Genomic DNA, 22,262 nt, shown 5'->3' with positions numbered 1-22,262 from the left:
ATTCGTTGCTTCCTTTCTCGTCCGCAAGTGTCGATACATTCGGCAATGCAGGTGCTGGGCCTCATGGTATCAGCATTCGACATGGTGGAGTATGCTCAATTCCATTCTCGCCCCCACCAGAAGCTGATTCTAGCCAAGTGGGACGGCCTGCCTCACCGGATCAGGTCTCAAATTATCTCTTTGACTCCGGAGGTCCGTCTGTCGCTGCTCTGGTGGCTCCAGGACCGAAAATTGTGCAGAGGCCGTCCCTTCTGGATATCCAACTGGGTCCTGTTGACGACAGATGCCAGTCTAAGAGGTTGGGGCGCGGTGCTGGAGCAGCACTCCTTGCAGGGTCGGTGGACCAAGGAGGAATCTCTCCTCTCGATCAACATTCTGGAATTACGGGCGGTCTTCAGTGCGTTGAACCTAGCCCAGCATTTGATTCAGAACCGTCCTGTTCAAGTACAGTCGGACAACGCCACCACAGTGGCTTACATAAATCATCAAGGCGGCACTCGAAGCCGTTTGGCAATGAAGGAAGCCTCTTGGATTCTACGTTGGGCAGAACGCCATCTACCGACAATATCGGCAATATTCATTCCGGGAGTCCTGAATTGGGAAGCGGACTTTCTCAGTCGTCAGGACGTGCATGCCGGCGAGTGGGACCTCCATCCAGAAGTGTTTCAACTCCTCGTGGAAAGGTCGGGTCTTCCAGATGTGGATCTGATGGCGTCTCGACACAATCACAAGGTTCCGGTCTTCGGAGCAAGGACAAGGGATCCTCAAGCAGCATTCGTGGATGCGCTGGCAGTGCCGTGGAGGTTTCGGCTGCCGTACGTGTTCCCTCCGGTGTCACTCCTGCCCAGGGTAATTCGGAAGTTCAAGCAAGAAAAAGGAAATCTGCTTCTCATAGCTCCGGTGTGGCCCAGACGGCATTGGTTCTCAGACCTGCAAGGCCTGTCGTCAGAGCATCCACTTCTACTTCCACAACGCCCAGACCTCCTCGTGCAGGGCCCCTGTCTCTACCAGGACCTAGCCCGGCTGTCTTTGACGGCGTGGCTCTTGAAGCTTCCGTCTTAAGAGCTAAGGGTTTTTCTGAAGAGGTCATTAAAACTATGTTGCGGGCCCGGAAACCGGCCTCTGCTCGGATTTACCATCGGGTCTGGCATTCCTACTATGTTTGGTGCGCATCTAACCATTATGACGCTCCCAAGTTTAGTACAGCCAAACTTTTGGCTATTCTACAGCAGGGCCTAGATTTAGGCCTGCGTCTGGCCTCCCTCAAGGTTCATATTCCTGCCTTGTCGATGTGGTTTCAGAGAAAAATTGTGACTTTACCTGATGTTCATACTTTCACTCAGGGTGTGTTGCGTATCCAACCTCCCTATGTCCCGCCTGTGGCTCCTTGGGACTTGTCGTTGCAGGAGCCTCCATTTGAACCTCTTGGTTCAGCTGACCTTAAGTGGCTTTCCCTTAAGGTGGTGTTCTTGCTGGGTATTGCCTCTGCTAGAAGAGTGTCGGATTTGGGTGCCTTGTCTTGTAGTTCCCCATATCTGATTTTTCACCGTGACCGGGCGGTTCTTAGGACTCGTCCGGGATATTTACCTAAGGTGGTTCTATTCGAAAGTCTGATTCTCTCTTTCTTTTGTTTGGATTTCACAAACGTGGCTGGCCTGCTCACAAGCAGACCCTGGTCAGGTGGATTAGAATGGTGATTGTGCATGCTTATGTGAAGGCTGGTCTGTCAGCTCCTGTTCATATTACGGCCCATTCTACTCGGTCTGTTGGACCTTCTTGGGCGGCCCAACGTGGTGCGACCCTTGATCAATTGTGCAAGGCGGCTACGTTGTCCTCCGGGAACACATTCATAAGGTTCTATGCCTTCGATACTGCCTCTTCCCAGGATGCTTCCTTTGGACGCCGGGTTCTTGTGCCCGCTACAATGCGTCCCCTCCCATAAGGAACTGCTTTAGGACATCCCCATTGTCCAGACTTGTGGAGCCCAATGTACCCCGCAGCAGAAAACGAGTTTTATGGTAAGAACTTACCCTTGTTAAAACTCTTTCTGCGAGGTACACTGGGCTCCACAAGGCGCCCACCCTGACGCACTTAGCTTCTTTGGGTTGGTATGGCATTAGCCGTTGACACTTCTCTTGTCGTGAGAGTGTGGTGTATGTGGCTACTAACCGTTGTCGTCTCTTTTCCTGCTACTGCATTGGGCTGGTTAACTAAACTGAGCTCCTGTGCTGAGAGGTGGGGTGATATAGGAGGCGGCGCTGTGCATTCTGGGAACAGTCAAAGCTTTGAGCCTGTTGGTGCCTCGGATCAAGATCCTACTCTACACCACATTGTCCAGACTTGTGGAGCCCAGTGTACCTCGCAGAAAGAGTTTTAACAAGGGTAAGTTCTTACCATAAAACTCGTTGTTATTATTATGTATAATTGTGCTGCTGCCAGTCACTTAATTAGTTCCTGTCCTACTTGTTCGGGAAACGCAAAGTCCTAACTTGTAAAGGAGGAGTCAATTTAGGGATTTCAATCAAAACTCCTTCCCATGATCTCATCCTGCCTGTTACCTTGGAAACACAGTCTGCAGTCCTTTTCAGCTCTAGTGGACTGTGGTGCTGCGGAAAACTTTATTATGCAGGTTGCAGTTAATAAAATTAATCTTCCTGTTTCAAAGTTGTCTCATCCAGTCTATCTCACTGCCGTGGTCAGCAGTCGAATTGCTGAGGGTTCCATCATTCAGCAAACTAAGCCGGTGATCCTAGGAGTTGGCTTTCTACATTCTTAGCTCATTGAATTCCTGGTCATCTCTAAAGCTACTCATGAGATCTTGCTGGCAATGCTCTGGCTTCAGTTACACACTCCACAATTTGACTGGTCCACGTTACAGCTCACAGCATGGAGTTCCTCATGTTTCCATTCCTGTCTGGCTCGAGTTCATCCTATGAGATCTTCGGGGTTGAAGCTCCAGTCTGATCTTCCCGAGGCCTATAAAGACTTTTCTGAAGTCTTCAGCGAAAAGGCAGCTGATGTTCTGCCTCCCCATAGGTAGTGGGATTGTCCCATCGATCTCATTCCGGGGAAAAAGCCACCTAGAGGACGCACTTATCCTCTTTCCGTTCCTGAGACTCAAGCTATGAGTGACTATATCAAAGAGAACCTACAGAAAGGGTTCATCTGCCCTTCCTCATCTCCAGCTGTGGCGGGGTTTTTCTTTGTCAGGAAAAAAAAGGGGGATTACACCCCTGTATTAATTATCGAGGATTAAATGACATCACTATGAAGAACAGCTACCCCTTGCCGTTAATCACGGAACTGTTTGACAGAGTCAAAGGTGCCAGTATCCTTACCAAACTTGATCTCCGTGGTGCATACAATCTCATAAGAATCTGAAGTGGTGATGAGTGGAAGACCACATTCAACATCTGCGATGGCCACTATGAATACCTGGTGATGCCCTTTGGATTAAGTATTGCCCCAGCTGTGTTTCAGAACTTTGTCAGCAAGATATTCCGAGATGTTCTGTGTAAGTATGTGGTAGTCTACCTCGATGACATCCTGATCTTCTCTCGAGATTTAGCTTCCCATAGTCAACAAGTGAAAGAGGTTCTTCGACATCTTCAACAGAATCGTCTTTATGGGAAACTGGCCAAGTGAACCCTTCCTATTGTATATAATCTCAGGGTTCAGAACTTCGTATGTATGAATCCAGTCGAGTTGGAAGCAATAGCGAACTGGTCACTCCCCACTACACTTAAGTCTATTCAGCGTTTCCTTTGCTTTGCCAATTATTATAGGAAGTTTATCAGAGGATTTTCTCACTGATAGCCCCCATTACAAGTCTTACATGTAAAGGGGCAGATCCTTCTCAGTGGTCCAAAGAAGCACTTACTGTTATGAATCGAGTACCCGGAACTCGGGAGTACTTGTGGTAACTGGGGAGTTCCTGGTACTGACGTGTGAGCTGCAGCTGGGAAAGGTTAATGGCTGCAACTCCGACTCTACCCCTAACTCCGTTATTTCTCTAACGTCCTAGTGGATGCTGGGGACTCCGTCAGGACCATGGGGATTAGCGGCTCCGCAGGAGACAGGGCACAAAAATAAAGCTTTAGGATCAGGTGGTGTGCACTGGCTCCTCCCCCTATGACCCTCCTCCAAGCCTCAGTTAGGTTTTTGTGCCCGTCCGAGCAGGGTGCAATCTAGGTGGCTCTCCTAAAGAGCTGCTTAGAAAAAGTTTTTAGGTTTTTTATTTTCAGTGAGTCCTGCTGGCAACAGGCTCACTGCAACGAGGGACTTAGGGGAGAAGAAGTGAACTCACCTGCGTGCAGGATGGATTGGCTTCTTAGGCTACTGGACACCATTAGCTCCAGAGGGATCGAACACAGGCCCAGCCATGGAGTCCGGTCCCGGAGCCGCGCCGCCGACCCCCTTGCAGATGCCGAAAAGCGAAGAGGTCCAGAAACCGGCGGCAGAAGACTTTTCAGTCTTCATGAGGTAGCGCACAGCACTGCAGCTGTGCGCCATTGTTGTCACACACTTCACACCAGCGGTCACGGAGGGTGCAGGGCGCTGCAGGGGGCGCCCTGGGCAGCAATGAGAATACCTTGTTCTGGCTAAAAAATACATCACATATAGCCCTTGGGGCTATATGGATGTATTTAACCCCTGCCAGGTCTCACAAACTCCGGAGAAGAGCCCGCCGAAATAGGGGGCGGGGCCTATCTCCTCAGCACACAGCGCCATTTTCCTGCTCAGCTCCGCTGCGAGGAAGGCTCCCAGGACTCTCCCCTGCACTGCACTACAGAAACAGGGTAAAAAAGAGAGGGGGGGGCACTTTTTTGGGCGTTTTTGATATATATTAAGCTGCTATAAGGGAGACAACACTTCTATAGGGTTGTTCCTATATATTTATAGCGCTTGGGTGTGTGCTGGCAAACTCTCCCTCTGTCTCCCCAAAGGGCTAGTGGGGTCCTGTCTTCGATAAGAGCATTCCCTGTGTGTCTGCTGTGTGTCGGTACGTGTGTGTCGACATGTATGAGGACGATGTTGGTGTGGAGGCGGAGCAATTGCCGGTAATGGTGATGTCACCCCCTAGGGAGTCGACACCGGAATGGATGGCTTTATTTATGGAATTACGTGATAATGTCAGCACATTACAAAAATCAGTTGACGACATGAGACGGCCGGCAAACCAGTTAGTACCTGTACAGGCGTCTCAGACACCGTCAGGGGCTGTAAAACGCCCTTTACCTCAGTCGGTCGACACAGACCCAGACACGGACACCGAATCTAGTGTCGACGGTGAAGAAACAAACGTATTTTCCAGTAGGGCCACACGTTATATGATCACGGCAATGAAGGAGGCTTTGCATATCTCTGATACTGCATGTACCACAAAAAGGGGTATTATGTGGGGTCTGAAAAAACTACCTGTAGTTTTTCCTGAATCAGACGAATTGAATGAAGTGTGTGATGAAGCGTGGGTTAACCCCGATAGAAAACTGCTAATTTCAAAGAAGTTATTGGCATTATATCCTTTCCCGCCAGAGGTTAGGGCGCGCTGGGAAACACCCCCTAGGGTGGATAAGGCGCTCACACGCTTATCAAAACAAGTGGCGTTACCGTCTCCTGAAACGGCCGCCCTCAAGGATCCAGCAGATAGGAGGCTGGAAACTACCCTGAAAAGTATATACACTCATACTGGTGTTATACTGCGACCAGCCATCGCCTCTGCATGGATGTGCAGTGCTGGGGTGGTTTGGTCGGATTCCCTGACTGAAAATATTGATACCCTGGATAGGGACAGTATTTTACTGACTATAGAGCATTTAAAGGATGCATTTCTATATATGCGAGATGCACAGAGGGATATTTGCACTCTGGCATCGAGAGTAAGTGCGATGTCCATATCTGCCAGAAGAAGTTTATGGACGCGACAATGGTCAGGTAATGCGGATTCCAAACGGCATATGGAAGTATTGCCGTATAAGGGGGAGGAATTATTTGGGGTCGGTCAATCGGATTTGGTGGCCACGGCAACAGCCGGGAAATCCACCTTTTTACCTCAGGTCCCCTCCCAACAGAAAAAGACACCGTCTTTTCAGCCGCAGTCCTTTCGTTCCTATAGGAACAAGCGGGCGAAAGGACAGTCATATTTGCCCCGAGGCAAAGGAAAGGGTAAGAGAGTGCACCAAGCAGCTTCTTCCCAGGAGCAGAAGCCCCCCCCCCGGCTTCTGCAAAGCCCTCAGCATGACGTTGGGGCTTTACAAGCGGACTCAGGGGCGGTGGGGGGTCGACTCAAGAATTTCAGCGCACAGTGGGCTCACTCACAGGTGGACCCCTGGATCCTGCAGATAATATCTCAGGGTTACAGGTTGGAATTCGAGAAGTCTCCCCCTCGCCGGTTCCTAAAGTCTGCTCTGCCAACGTCTCCCTCAGACAGGGCGACGGTATTGGAAGCCATTCACAAGCTGTATTCTCAGCAGGTGATAGTCAAGGTACCCCTCCTACAACAGGGAAAGGGGTATTATTCCACACTATTTGTGGTACCGAAGCCGGACGGCTCGGTAAGACCTATTCTAAATCTGAAATCTTTGAACCTGTATATACAAAAATTCAAGTTCAAGATGGAGTCACTCAGAGCAGTGATAGCGAATCTGGAAGAAGGGGACTTTATGGTGTCCCTGGACATCAAGGATGCTTACCTGCATGTCCCAATTTGCCCTTCACATCAAGGGTACCTCAGGTTCGTGGTGCAAAACTGTCATTATCAGTTTCAGACGCTGCCGTTTGGATTGTCCACGGCACCTCGGGTCTTTACCAAGGTAATGGCCGAAATGATGTTTCTTCTACGAAGAAAAGGCGTATTAATTATCCCTTACTTGGACGATCCCCTGATAAGGGCAAGGTCCAGGGAACAGCTGGGGGACGTAGTAGCACTAACCCAAATAGTGCTGCAACAGCACGGGTGGATTCTGAATTTTCCAAAATCTCAATTGACCCCGACGACACGTCTGCTGTTCCTGGGAATGATTCTGGACACGGTTCAGAAAAAGGTGTTTCTTCCGGAGGAGAAAGCCAAGGAGTTATCCGAACTTGTCAGGAACCTCCTAAAACCAGGGAAAGTGTCTGTGCATCAATGCACAAGAGTCCTGGGAAAGATGGTGGCTTCTTACGAAGCGATTCCATTCGGCAGATTCCACGCACGAACTTTTCAGTGGGATCTGCTGGACAAATGGTCCGGATCGCATCTGCAGATGCATCAGCGGATAACCTTGTCGCCACGGACAAGGGTGTCTCTTCTGTGGTGGTTGCAGAGTGCTCATCTGTTAGAGGGCCGCAGATTCGGCATACAGGACTGGGTCCTGGTGACCACGGATGCCAGTCTGAGAGGCTGGGGAGCGGTCACACAGGGAAGAAACTTCCAGGGAGTATGGTCAAACCTGGAGATGTCTCTTCACATAAATATACTGGAGCTAAGAGCGATTTATAATGCTCTAAGCCTGGCAAAACCCCTGCTTCAGGGTCAGCCGGTGTTGATCCAGTCGGACAACATCACGGCAGTCGCCCACGTAAACAGACAGGGCGGCACAAGAAGCAGGAGAGCAATGGCAGAAGCTGCAAGGATTCTTCGCTGGGCGGAAGATCATGTGATAGCACTGTCAGCAGTGTTCATTCCGGGAGTGGACAACTGGGAAGCAGACTTCCTCAGCAGACACGATCTACACCCGGGAGAGTGGGGACTTCATCCAGAAGTCTTCCACATGATTGTGAACCGTTGGGAAAAACCAAAGGTGGACATGATGGCGTCTCGCCTCAACAAAAAACTGGACAGGTATTGCGCCAGGTCAAGAGACCCTCAGGCAATAGCTGTGGACGCTCTGGTAACGCCGTGGGTGTTCCAGTCAGTGTATGTGTTTCCTCCTCTGCCTCTCATACCAAAAGTACTGAGAATTATACGGCAAAGGGGAGTAAGAACGATACTCGTGGCTCCGGATTGGCCAAGAAGAACTTGGTACCCGGAACTTCAGGAGATGCTCACGGAAGATCCGTGGCCTCTACCTCTAAGACGGGACCTGCTTCAGCAGGGACCGTGTCTATTCCAAGACTTACCGCGGCTGCGTTTGACGGCATGGCGGTTGAACGCCGAATTCTAAGGGAAAAAGGCATTCCGGAAGAGGTCATTCCTACACTGGTAAAAGCCAGGAAGGAGGTGACTGCACAACATTATCACCGCATTTGGAGAAAATATGTTGCGTGGTGTGAGGCCAGGAAGGCCCCCACGGAGGAATTTCAATTGGGTAGATTCCTACATTTCCTGCAAACAGGATTGTCTATGGGCCTCAAGTTGGGGTCCATTAAGGTTCAAATTTCGGCCCTGTCGATTTTCTTCCAGAAAGAATTGGCTTCAGTTCCTGAAGTCCAGACTTTTGTAAAAGGAGTACTACATATACAGCCCCCGGTTGTGCCCCCAGTGGCTCCGTGGGACCTTAATGTAGTTTTGGATTTTCTCAAATCCCATTGGTTTGAGCCACTCAAATCGGCGGATTTGAAATATCTTACATGGAAAGTAACCATGCTACTGGCCCTGGCTTCAGCCAGGAGAGTGTCAGAATTGGCGGCTTTATCGTATAAAAGCCCATATCTGATTTTCCATTCGGACAGGGCAGAACTGCGGACGCGTCCTCATTTTCTGCCTAAGGTGGTGTCAGCGTTTCACCTGAACCAGCCTATTGTGGTGCCTGCGGCTACTAGCGATTTGGAGGATTCCAAGTTGCTGGACGTTGTCAGGGCATTGAAAATATATATTTCAAGGACGGCTGGAGTCAGAAAATCTGACTCGCTGTTTATACTGTATGCACCCAACAAGCTGGGTGCTCCTGCTTCTAAGCAGACGATTGCTCGTTGGATTTGTAGCACAATTCAACTTGCACATTCTGTGGCAGGCCTGCCACAGCCTAAATCTGTCAAGGCCCATTCCACAAGGAAGGTGGGCTCATCCTGGGCGGCTGCCCGAGGGGTCTCGGCATTACAACTCTGCCGAGCAGCTACGTGGTCGGGGGAGAACACGTTTGTAAAATTCTACAAATTTGATACCCTGGCTAAAGAGGACCTGGAGTTCTCTCATTCGGTGCTGCAGAGTCATCCGCACTCTCCCGCCCGTTTGGGAGCTTTGGTATAATCCCCATGGTCCTGACGGAGTCCCCAGCATCCACTAGGACGTTAGAGAAAATAAGATTTTACTTACCGATAAATCTATTTCTCGTAGTCCGTAGTGGATGCTGGGCGCCCATCCCAAGTGCGGATTGTCTGCAATACTTGTACATAGTTATTGTTACAAAAAAATCGGGTTGTTATTGTTGTGAGCCGTCTGTTCAGAGGCTCCTACGTTGTCATACTGTTAACTGGGTTCAGATCACAAGTTGTACGGTGTGATTGGTGTGGCTGGTATGAGTCTTACCCGGGATTCAAAATCCTTCCTTATTGTGTACGCTCGTCCGGGCACAGTATCCTAACTGAGGCTTGGAGGAGGGTCATAGGGGGAGGAGCCAGTGCACACCACCTGATCCTAAAGCTTTATTTTTGTGCCCTGTCTCCTGCGGAGCCGCTAATCCCCATGGTCCTGACGGAGTCCCCAGCATCCACTACGGACTACGAGAAATAGATTTATCGGTAAGTAAAATCTTATTTTCTCCCAGTAGTCGGTTGGCGCCTGCAGGGCTAGTCTTCTCCTTTTGCAGCCGCGTTTGAATGGGCGAATTAGGTCTGCCCAGACTCCGATGCCCCCAGGTCTTACGAGGTAACAAGGCACAGGGGAAAAACTAGCTAAGGCTAATGAGACTACAAACAACTATGTGCGGCACTGCCACCAGATCCCAAACACGAAAACTAAGGCAAGCGGCTGACCCACAGAATACGACACCATCGCTTCTTAAGAAGAACAACCAAAGTATTGCAGCCTAGCCACAAAATGCGACCTCGTCGCGGATAAGCAAAAAGAAAGTAAAGCTGTGACATCTGTCACAATGGGCCTAATTCTGATCGCAGCAGCAATTTTTTTAGCAATTGGGCAAAACCATGTGCACTGCAGGAGGAGCAGATATAACATGTGCAGAGAGAGTTAAATTTGGGTGGGGTGTATTCAAACTGAAATCTAAATTGCAGTGTAAAAATAAAGCAGACAGTATTTACCCTGCACAGAAACAAAATAACCCACCCAAATCTAACTCTCTCTGCAAATGTTATATCTGCCACCCCTCCAGTACACATGGTTTTTCCCAATTGCTAACAAACTTGCTGCTGTGATCAACTCAGAATTACCCCCAATGTGCGACAGGGCTGCTAACTCACGGAGCTACGAGGGATGAATACAGGGACAACCGGGATACTGGAGAGTTCCGAATTCAGGCTAATTCCACTGGAAGCAGATCCGAAAAAAAGCTGGACACGATCCGAACTAATGCAGAGAACTGGAACACCAGGAGTTACAGGCAGGAACCAGGAACTACCAGAGACTGGCTGACTGGCTTGCAGGAAGCTATCACCAGCGAGGCTGCATGATCCTGGCTTCCATAAAAAGACCCCGAGGACCAATCATGGAGAGCCAGATAGCCCCAACCCCCTGGTCCCTGATTGCGCCAGCTGCTAGCTGGTACGTGGATCAGGGCGTCCCGGCTGCTTAGTAACAGCCGGGACTGAGAGCGGCCGCCCGGCGTCTCTTGTTGCCCAGCAACTGGTCAAGCCAGGACGCTCAGTGGCAGAAGTGATGTGCTGGCCCCGTTGCCTAGCAACGTCCATGAGCTGGCGCGCCCTACCATCGCAGCAGCGGCTAACACTTACTGCCTTTCAAAAAAATCAAACAAAGCCTTTGTTTCAGCTCCTGTGCTACAGCAACCAGATGTCAACAAAGCATTTGATCTGGAAGTGGACGCATCCACGGTTGGCGTTGGTGCAGTATTATCACAAACTGGTGCCGATTGTAAGGCTCACTCTTGTGGGTTTTTCTCCTGTAGATTCCTGTCTGCTGAGATGAACTACTCCATCGGTGACCAGGAGCTCCTGGCTATTAAACTGTCTCTTGAAGAATGGAGGTATCTTTTGGAGGGTGCAAAGTTTCCTGTTACCATCTATACCAACCTAAGAACCTTCTCTAACTAAAGGCAGGCAAACAATGGTAGCTTCTCAATCGGGATGCAGTCAATTTACCTCCAATCAAAATCCCGACGGTCGAAATACCGACACCAATTGACCGACGGTCAAAATCCCGACACAGTCAAAATACTGACAAAGTCAAAATACCGACATTTAAAATACAGACAAGGTCAAAATACCGACATGTAAAATGCCGACAGGTGAAAATACAGACATGAGTTTTTCATGATTTTTTTCATTGAAACCGACTTTTTCATACTTTACCATCCCAGTGGACCTGGAGGGGGAATATAATAGTGTGCCGAGCGCAGCATGGCGAGCGCAGCGAGCCATGCGAGGGGACGCGGTACACTTATATGGTGTCCATGTCGACCTATGTCGACATACACATACGAAAAACGCATGTCGGTATTTTGACCTGTGTGTATTTTACATGTCGGTATTTTGACCTTGTCGGTATTTTAAATGTCGGTATTTTGTCCATGTCGGGATTTTGACCTTGTCGGGATCTTGACCGTCGGTCAATTGGTGTCGGGATTTCGACCGTCGGGATTTTGATTGGAGGTATTTCATACCGATCCCTCTCAATCATTCCTGGAGATAGTTATATATTGGGTGCTAGAAAAGGGGAGGGGTCACAAACAAACAGCAGACAGAGAGGGTGGGGGTGCTTTTCCTCCCCCTGGTATCCCCCAGCACACTAAAAATTACCTGTAACCATTCCTGAACCTATCTGGTAATAGAATTTCAGAGAAGTTGGTCACATGCATTTGCAAAGACATGTTTAGCTGCTGAGCTGCGTCAAGGCTTCTCCAATATCAGCAGTCCTAACACTACATAATGGCAGTGACCACATAGAGCCATGTGATTTGTCTACAGTAAGGCCTCATGATAAAGGCTCATACTAAAAAGCATTCAGACAGAGGGTCAGCTTACCTGGGAGCCACCCGGAGGATCTCCCATTAGCACATGCCTTCCAAATGTTGCTCCCATTCACCCTCCCCCCTTCCCCTTCTGTCTACCTAACGGCAGCACTGTGTCTAAACCCACATCAAGTAAGGTGGTCTTTTATTTCTCTAACGTCCTAAGTGGATGCTGGGAACTCCGTAAGGACCATGGGGAATAGCGGCTTCGCAGGAGACTGGGCACAACTAAAGAAAGCTTTAGGACTACCTGGTGTGCACTGGCTCCTCCCTCTATGACCCTCCTCCAGACCTCAGTTAGAATGTTGTGCCCGGCCGAGCTGGATGCACACTAGGGGCTCTCCTGAGCTCTTAGAAAGAAAGTAATATTTAGGTTTTTTATTTTCAGTGAGATCTGCTGGCAACAGACTCACTGCTACGCGGGACCTAGGGGAGAGAAGCGAACCTACCTGCTTGCAGCTAGCTTGGGCTTCTAGGCTACTGGACACCATTAGCTCCAGAGGGATCGAACACAGGCCCAGCCTCGGTCGTCCGGTCCCGGAGCCGCGCCGCCGTCCCCCTAGCAGAGCCAGAAGCAAGAAGACGTTCCTGGAAATCGGCGGCAGAAGACTTCGGTCTTCATTAAGGTAGCGCACAGCACTGCAGCTGTGCGCCATTGCTCCCCGGCACACCACATACTCCGGTCACTGATGGGTGCAGGGCGCTGGGGGGGGCGCCCTGGGCTGCAATATAAGTACCTTACTTGGCAAATTAACACATGATATAGCCTTTAAGACTATATATGTGTAAAATCCCCTGCCATAACTGTATAAAAAATGCGGGAGAAGCCCGCCGGAAAAGGGGCGGGGCTATCTCCCTCAGCACACTGGCGCCATTTTCCCTCACAGCTCCGCTGGAAGGATCGCTCCCCAGGCTCTCCCCTGCAGTTCCAGACTACATAGGGTAAAAAAGAGAGGGGGGGCACTAAATTTAGGTGCAATCTGTGATATATAAGCAGCTATAAGGGGTAAAATCACTGTGTAGTGTGTATCCCTGTTTTATATAGCGCTCTGGTGTGTGCTGGCATACTCTCTCTCTGTCTCCCCAAAGGGCTTTGTGGGGTCCTGTCCTCAGTCAGAGCATTTCCTGTGTGTGCGCGGTGTGTCGGTACGGCTGTGTCGACATGTTTGATGAGGAGGCTTATGTGGAGGCGGAGCAGGTGCCGATAAATGTGATGTCACCCCCTGCGGGGTCGACACCTGAGTGGATGGATATGTGGAAGGAATTACGCGACAGTGTCAACTCCTTACATAAAAGGTTTGACGACATATCAGATGTGGGACAGCCGGCTTCTCAGCCCGTGCCTGCCCAGACGTCTCAAAAGCCATCAGGGGCTCTAAAACGCCCGCTACCTCAGATGGCAGACACAGATGCCGACACAGATCCTGACTCCAGTGTCGACGATGATGAGACTAGTGTACATTCCAATAGAGCCACACGTTACATGATTACGGCAATGAAAAATGTGTTGCACATTTCTGATATTACCCCAGGTACCACAAAAAAGGGTATTATGTTTGGGGAGAAAAAACTACCAGTGGTTTTTCCCCCTTCTGATGAATTAAATGAAGTATGTGAAGAAGCGTGGTTCGGTGAGACCCATTTTAAATCTGAAATCCTTGAACACCTATATAAAAAGGTTCAAGTTCAAGATGGAATCGCTCAGGGCGGTTATTTCAAGCCTGAAGGAAGGGGATTACATGGTATCACTGGACATCAAGGATGCTTACCTACATGTCCCCATTTACCTTCCTCACCAGGAGTACCTCAGATTTGTGGTACAGGACTGTCATTACCAATTCCAGACGTTGCCGTTTGGTCTGTCCACGGCACCGAGGGTATTTACCAAGGTAATGGCCGAAATGATGATACTCCTTCGAAAAAAGGGAGTTTTAATTATCCCATACTTGGACGATCTCCTTATAAAGGCGAGGTCCAGGGAGCAGTTGTTGGTCGGGGTAGCACTATCTCGGGAGGTGCTACAACAGCACGGTTGGGTTCTGAATATTCCAAAGTCACAGCTGGTTCCTACGACATGTCTACTGTTTCTGGGGTTGGTTCTGGACACAGACCAGAAAAGGGTGTTTCTCCCGGAGGAGAAAGCCAAGGAGTTGTCGTCTCTAGTCAGAGATCTCCTGAAACCAAAACAGGTCTCGGTGCATCACTGCACGCGAGTCCTGGGAAAAATGGTAGCTTCCTACGAAGCAATTCCATTCGGCAGGTTCCATGCAAGAATCTTTCAGTGGGATCTGTTGGACAAGTGGTCCGGATCCCATCTTCAGATGCATCGGCTGATAACCCTGTCTCCAAGGACCAGGGTGTCTCTGCTGTGGTGGCTGCAGAGTGCTCATCTTCTAGAGGGCCGCAGATTCGGCATACAGGACTGGGTCCTGGTGACCACGGATGCCAGCCTTCGAGGCTGGGGGGCAGTCACACAGGGAAGAAACTTCCAAGGGCTATGGTCAAGCCAGGAGATTTCCCTACACATAAATATTCTGGAACTAAGGGCCATCTACAATGCCCTAAGTTAGGCAAGACCCCTGCTTCAAAACCAGCCGGTACTGATCCAGTCAGACAACATCACGGCGGTCGCCCATGTAAACCGACAGGGCGGCACGAGAAGCAGGACGGCGATGGCAGAAGCCACAAGGATTCTCCGATGGGTGGAAAATCACGTGCTAGCACTGTCAGCAGTGTTTATTCCGGGAGTGGACAACTGGGAAGCAGACTTCCTCAGCAGGCACAACCTCCACCCGGGAGAGTGGGGACTTCATCCAGAAGTCTTTCAGCTGATTGTAAATCGCTGGGAACGGCCACTGGTGGACATGATGGCGTCCCGCCTCAACAAAAAGCTAGAAAGATATTGCGCCAGGTCGAGAGACCGTCAGGCAATAGCTGTGGACGCTCTAGTGACACCGTGGGTGTACCAGTCGGTTTATGTGTTCCCTCCTCTTCCTCTCATACCCAAAGTACTGAGGATAATAAGACGAAGAGGAGTAAGAACTATACTCATTGTTCCGGATTGGCCAAGAAGAGCTTGGTACCCAGAACTTCAAGAGGTGATCTCAGAGGACCCATGGCCTCTGCCGCTCAGACAGGACCTGCTGCAGCAGGGGCCCTGTCTGTTTCAAGATTTACCGCGGCTGCGGTTGACGGCATGGCGGTTGAACGCCGGATCCTGAAGGAAAAGGGCATTCCGGAGGAAGTCATCCCTACGCTGATTAAAGCTAGGAAAGAAGTGACCGCAAACCATTATCACCGCATATGGCGAAAATATGTTGCGTGGTGTGAGGCCAGGAAGGCCCCAACGGAGGAATTTCAGCTGGGCCATTTTCTGCACTTCCTACAGTCAGGGGTGACTATGGGCCTAAAATTGGGTTCCATTAAGGTCCAGATTTCGGCTCTATCGATTTTCTACCAGAAAGAACTGGCTTCACTACCTGAAGTTCAGACATTTGTTAAGGGAGTGCTGCATATTCAGCCCCCTTTTGTGCCCCCAGTGGCACCTTGGGATCTCAACGTGGTGTTGAATTTCCTAAAGTCACATTGGTTTGAACCACTTAAAACCGTGGATTTAAAATATCTCACGTGGAAAGTGGTCATGCTGTTGGCCTTGGCTTCGGCCAGGCGTGTGTCAGAATTGGCGGCTTTATCATGTAAAAGCCCTTATCTGATTTTCCATATGGATAGGGCGGAATTGAGGACTCGTCCCCAATTTCTCCCAAAGGTGGTTTCAGCTTTTCATTTGAACCAGCCTATTGTGGTGCCTGCGGCTACTCGTGACTTGGAGGATTCCAAGTTGCTGGACGTAGTCCGGGCCTTAAAAATCTATGTTTCCAGGACAGTTGGAGTCAGAAAGACTGACTCGCTATTTATCCTGCATGCACCCAACAAGTTGGGTGCGCCTGCTTCAAAGCAGACTATTGCTCGCTGGATCTGTAGCACGATTCAACTTGCACATTCTGCGGCTGGACTGCTGCATCCTAAATCTGTAAAAGCCCATTCCACGAGGAAGGTGGGCTCTTCTTGGGCGGCTGCCCGAGGGGTCTCGGCTTTACAACTTTGCCGAGCAGCTACTTGGTCGGGGTCAAACACATTTGCTAAATTCTACAAGTTTGATACCCTGGCTGAGGAGGACCTAGAGTTCGCTCATTCGGTGCTGCAGAGTCATCCGCACTCTCCCGCCCGTTTGGTAGCTTTGGTATAATCCCCATGGTCCTTACGGAGTTTCCAGCATCCACTTAGGACGTTAGAGAAAATAAGATTTTCTCACCGGTAAATCTATTTCTCGTAGTCCGTAGTGGATGCTGGGCGCCCGTCCCAAGTGCGGATTGTCTGCAATACTTGTATATAGTTATTGGTTAACTAAAGGGTTATTGTTGAGCCATCTGTTGAGAGGCTCAGTTATATTTCATACTGTTAACTGGGTATAGTATCTCGAGTTATACGGTGTGATTGGTGTGGCTGGTATGAGTCTTACCCGGGATTCCAAATCCTTTCCTTATTGTGTCAGCTCTTCCGGGCACAGTATCCTAACTGAGGTCTGGAGGAGGGTCATAGAGGGAGGAGCCAGTGCACACCAGGTAGTCCTAAAGCTTTCTTTAGTTGTGCCCAGTCTCCTGCGGAGCCGCTATTCCCCATGGTCCTTACGGAGTTCCCAGCATCCACTACGGACTACGAGAAATAGATTTACCGGTGAGTAAAATCTTATTTTTTCTCTCATTTTAATTAACAGTTCCGTCCAGGTTCTCTGAATGTTAAAGCGGATGCTTTATCACGCTCCATGAGTTCCGCTGAAGAATCTTCAGAACAAGTCTCTCGTCCAGTTCTCCATCCTGTTGTCTTCGCTTTCACTCAAGTGTCTTCTGTTCCGCCTCCAGGCAAGATGTTTGTTTCTCCTGAGCTGCTCCTAAATCTACTGTCTTGGGCTCATACATCCAAGTTCTCTGGACATCCTGGGGTCCTGAAGTCTTATAAGTTCTTGTTTCAGTCCTACTGGTGGCCTCATATGAAATCCGATATCCAAGAATTCGTGGCTTCATGTCCCAAGTGTGCCCAGCACAAAGTTCCTCGTCAGGCTCCTGTTGGTCAACTGCTGCCAAATTCTGTACCAAGTCGTCCCTGGTCTCATCTGTCAATGGATTGTATCGCTGACCTACCTCCTTCCAAAGGGTACGACCATCTGGGTAGTGGTCGATAGGTTTTCGAAGATGGCCCATTTTGTTCCACTGATTGGCCTACCCTCTGCTCCAAAGCTTGCTCACGTGAGATCTTCAGATTACATGAACTTCCAACTGAAATCATATCCGACCATGGAGTTCAATTTGTAGCAAGATTCTGGAGAGCTTTATGCTCTGCTCTGCAAGTCAAGCTCAAGTTCTCTACAGCGTATCATCCTCAGACGAATGGACAGAGAGGGTAAACCAGGAGCTTGAGACTTTTTTAAGACATTATATTTCTTTGTCACAAGATGACTGGGTGGTTTTACTGCGTTAGGCAGAATTCGCTCACAACTTTCATTACCATACTGCCACCAATTCAACTTCTTTCTTTGCAGTATATGGTCAACATCATAGAGTTCCAGATTTCCAAGATCTTCCAGTTATTGACGTGCCTGCAGCCACCTCCGCTCTTCAGCAATTCTCCCAGGTTTGGAAAAAGATTAATTTCTCTCTCAAGAAAGCATCCCGCCAGTACAAAGTCTTCGCTGACCGGAAAAGGCGAGCTGTTCCCAGTTAAAACCAGATGATAAAGTCTGGTTATCTACCCGTAATCTCCGTCTCAGAGTTCCTTCAATGAAATTTGCTCCACAGTTCATTGGTCCATTTCCAGTAGAGCGTGTCATCAATCCAGTGGCCTACAAGTTGAAGTTGCCTCCATATTTAAAAATTCCCAATTCATTTCATATTTCTCTCCTTAGACCTCTGATTCTCAACCATTTCCAGAAAGCTCTTCCAGCGGCTCCAAAGGTCCAAACTCATCGGGGCGTAGAGTTCAAGGTTGAGAGGATCCTGGATTCCTGTTGTCCGTATGGTCATCTACAGTATCTCATTGACTGGTCTGGGTTTGGGGTAAATTTAGCACAGCTACGATCATCTTCCCTGACATGCGGGGGGACGCCCAGCACAGAGCTAGTCTGCCCCGCATTTCAGTCCAGCCCCCCCTGCACAAATACAAAAGCATCACACAGCGGCGATGCTTTTGTATTTATGGAGTAACTCCCGGCCAGCGCAGCTCCTGCGGCTGGCCGGGAGTTGATCGTCGCTGTCCAGCCCCCTCCCGCCCTGCGACCGCTTCTGCCTGTTAGGCAGAGGCGATCGCTACTGAACGACGGACTTCGGCCATCCGGCATGCGCCGGTGCATGCGCAATTCCGACCCGATTGCTGCGGAATGACCTCCATGGTCCTGAAGAGAGGAGTTGGGTAAACGCCACTGATTTACATGCCACTGATGTACATGTCCAAGTCTTTCACAAGCAGTTTCCTTCCAAGCCTCGTGGGTGTTCAGTGCCCACCCATAAAAGCGGGGGTACTGTCAAGAAACAGCGTTCAGCGGTATCTCACTTACCAGCGCGTTTGTGTCCTGTCCACGGTGCACAGAACCCTTTACCTCTTTGCTCCCCTGAAGTCTACCTGGTGTGTACCCTCCATCTGCACTGCATGAGTGCCGCCATGACACCGGTATCATACAATCCTGCGCTGTGTATGCACAAAATGACTCATTCATCCAATGGCTGCTGACCAGTGGGTATCAACTCCGGCTGAGTATCATTGCCTTGAACAATGCGTCACATCCTGTGCACAGCGTCTCCTGGCTCCAGTCTGCGGTCTCTTGAGACTCTCCTGTGTCAGAGCTCTGTGGAACTACAGGAACCAGCCATCCAGTTTGGCTGCAGCTCCATCTGCAATCTGCTATAGTGTTCACCAGCAGTTAGAGACTCACTCCAGGTGCTGCATTACCTTCTCACCTGCTCGTTATCAGTCTGCAGCAGTGTTGTGCCATTTCACCTGCACTAGGAAATCTGCTCTGCTCCTCTGCTGTCTCATGCTAAAGCCAAACCTGGTGCCATTGCTGTTTAGCTTACCAACTGCCTGTGTAGTTCAGCTGCAGTACATCATCGGTTTTCAGACCGAACAATCTCTAATAGGCCCTACACACTGGCCGATTTGTTAGAAAGATATGAACGAGAACTCGTTCATATCTTTCAGTGTGGAGGCTCCAGCGATGAATGATGCGCGGCCCCGCGCTCGTTCATCGCTGGTCCCCCGTCGGCTGTACATGCTGGCCAATATGGACGATCTCGTCCATATTTGCCTGCACTTCAATGCAGCCGGGTGACGGTGGGAGTGAAGAAACGTCACTCCCCCCGTCACTGCCCCCCCGCCGCCGAGTCGCTCTTTGGCCGTATCCGCCGTCGGGCAGCTCGGCGGCTGGTCGGCCAGTGTGTAGGGCCCATAAGAGACTTACTATTCCAGAGACCCTATCAGCTTCCACGCTGAATTCTATGCTCATATCATCACTGTTCCAGTTGTATATATTTTGTGTGTGGACTTTCAATAAATATAATTTGCGCACATTAGCAGGAACTTACTTCAGCCTCCTCATTTCCTCCATCGCACCACCACTGACCCACTAGTGCCCCCTCTGAGAACAGACACAAACACAAACCTGACAACCAATCCCTGCACAGCTCTTTCCCAGTCTGGGCCAGAGGACACCAGTAGCCACCAGCAGCTGACCAGAGGGATCTGGGCATGGCCAGTGTGGAAGAGGCAAGCACAGGACCACGCCCCTCCATCGGCGTGCAGTGTATATAAGGCAGTTGAGCCGATTATCTGCCTCCTCACCTGGATCATCTGCAGCCCCAGTGCCGACCCCTTCTCCTCCCATTCACCGCACTGCTCACCTCACACAGGTCTCACCCCTTCCTGCCAGACTTATTCCCCCCCCTCGCTGGTAAGTGGACACACGTGTCCCCGGTGTGGTACGGGACTGTCTGGTGGTTCCTGCATCCGTTTCCTGGTTACTGCTGCTACCTGTTGCCGAGTCCCGGGATGGCAAGTAATCTGGGGTTGCAGCATAGTATATGGAGAAGGGGGTGCAGAGTATACAGTATATGGAGGAGGGATGTTCCCAGTATATAGGAGGGGCATGAGGGTGCAGTGTGTATATAGGGGCAGTATATGGTTCGGGGTGCAGTGTACATAGGGGTTGTGTGTGTCCTTGTCCCTCCATTGGCTGCCAGTGGCACCACAGAGGTGAGCAATATTATATTAATATAACCGTAAGTGGAAATCAAACAAAAGGATAGAAAATCCTGTCAATTTTTAATATGAAAGGTTGTTATAAATGGCAACTGCCACGCCAAAAACCTACCCCTACCCCCACTATCTACAATATCTCCCCAGCACCCTGTCTCAATATTTAGCAAATGTGAAACAGTCAGATCATTGGGGCAAATGTATTAAGCTTGGAGACGGCAGAAGGAAGTGATAAACCAGTGATATGTGCAAGGTGATAAACGCACCAGCCAATCAGCTCCTAACTGTTAATTTACATATTAGAGCTGATTGGCTGGTGTGTTTATCAACTTGCACATATCACTGCTTTATCACTTCCTTATGCCTTGTCCAGGTTAATACATCTGCCCCATTGTTTTTAAGTACTTAGCAGCAGGCTGTAATATCTCCCTGCATGATCACTTTTATATTTATTTGGTCTGTGTGGTGGCCAGTGCCCACTGTTGCACATAAGAGATGAGATCAGTTAGCCTTTTATGATATAGGATAGATATATATATATATATATATATACATATATATATATGGTGTGGCAGAGACAGCATTTTTCCATGTGAAAGTAACGTGGAGGATCCAGACCAGGGCCCTCATTCCGAGTTGTTCGCTCGGTATTTTTCATCGCATCGCAGTGAAAATCCGCTTAGTACGCATGCGCAATGTTCGCACTGCGACTGCGCCAAGTAACTTTACTATGAAGAAAGTATTTTTACTCACGGCTTTTTCTTCGCTCCGGCGATCGTAATGTGATTGACAGGAAATGGGTGTTACTGGGCGGAAACACGGCGTTTCAGGGGCGTGTGGCTGAAAACGCTACCGTTTCCGGAAAAAACGCAGGAGTGGCCAGGGAAACGGTGGGAGTGCCTGGGCGAACGCTGGGTGTGTTTGTGACGTCAACCAGGAACGACAAGCACTGAAATGATCGCACAGGCAGAGTAAGTCTGGAGCTACTCAGAAACTGCTAAGTAGTTAGTAATCGCAATATTGCGAATACATCGGTCGCAATTTTAAGAAGCTAAGATTCACTCCCAGTAGGCGGCGGCTTAGCGTGTGTAACTCTGCTAAATTCGCCTTGCGACCGATCAACTCGGAATGAGGGCCCAGGTTTTGGAAGCAGTAGCAGAATCCCAGGTGTGTGATCAGCAGCACCTGGGATTTCCTGATATAAGGGTTTCCAGGAAAGAGTCACCTTGCTCCTGATGGCAGTTAGTGTCCAGGTGATAGGCCGTGTTGAGTGGGTTAGACTAGGGACCACTGGAGCCTATCAAGAGTCTGCTATGCTGGGTGTGCCTGTATGCTACTGCCTGTAATACCAACTGCATATGGACTTAACTTGCTATGTGGTGACCTGCTGTGCAAAAAAAACACTGAAAGTGTTGATCTGAGTCCCCGTGTTTGTGATCCTTGTCACAAGTGGTGGACAATGCGAGCGAGGACACGGTGTACAGCAGAAACTGTTGGTAAGCATGCCGGTGTTTCCTTTTCTTTTCTTCCTCTCTGGTTATGCAGTGCAAGTGGCAGACTTAAAGGGCCATAGCATTATAGGCAGACTGTTTGCTGTTATGTGTTAAATAAGCCAGCAAAACAGGCGGGTGTCGGCTTGGACTGTTTGATAAGCCTGGCCCATTATATTAAACCTAGATTTGTCCTTAAAGGGGCCACGCAGGGCAATATGGAGGAGTTACTAAAACAATTTGCTGAACTTGCAGCTGGGCAGCAAACCCAGATTCAAATGTTACATAAGGGGCAAGAAACCCAGATTCAGATGTTACATGAGGGGCAACGAACCCAGGCTGAAAGACAGCAAACTCAAATTCAAATTTTGTGCGATGGTGCACTGATAGTGTCCTTTAAGACAGAATG

General features: G+C 49.6%; 1 long non-coding RNA gene across 1 annotated transcript in view; it reads left to right on the top strand.

Moving 5' to 3' along the window:
• LOC135056025 (uncharacterized) overlaps positions 1–19,692 on the top strand; it is a 33,856-nt gene extending 14,164 nt beyond the window's left edge. Inside the window, exon 2 of the long non-coding RNA XR_010243867.1 lies at positions 16,837–19,692. This is a non-coding gene — a long non-coding RNA (uncharacterized LOC135056025). The remainder of the gene's footprint in view (positions 1–16,836) is intronic.
• The last annotated feature ends 2,570 nt before the right edge of the window (positions 19,693–22,262 follow it).

This window comes from Pseudophryne corroboree, chromosome 3 (assembly GCF_028390025.1).
Source record: "Pseudophryne corroboree isolate aPseCor3 chromosome 3, aPseCor3.hap2, whole genome shotgun sequence".
NCBI lineage: Eukaryota > Metazoa > Chordata > Amphibia > Anura > Myobatrachidae > Pseudophryne > Pseudophryne corroboree.
This window is presented reverse-complemented; position numbering and strand designations above follow the sequence as displayed.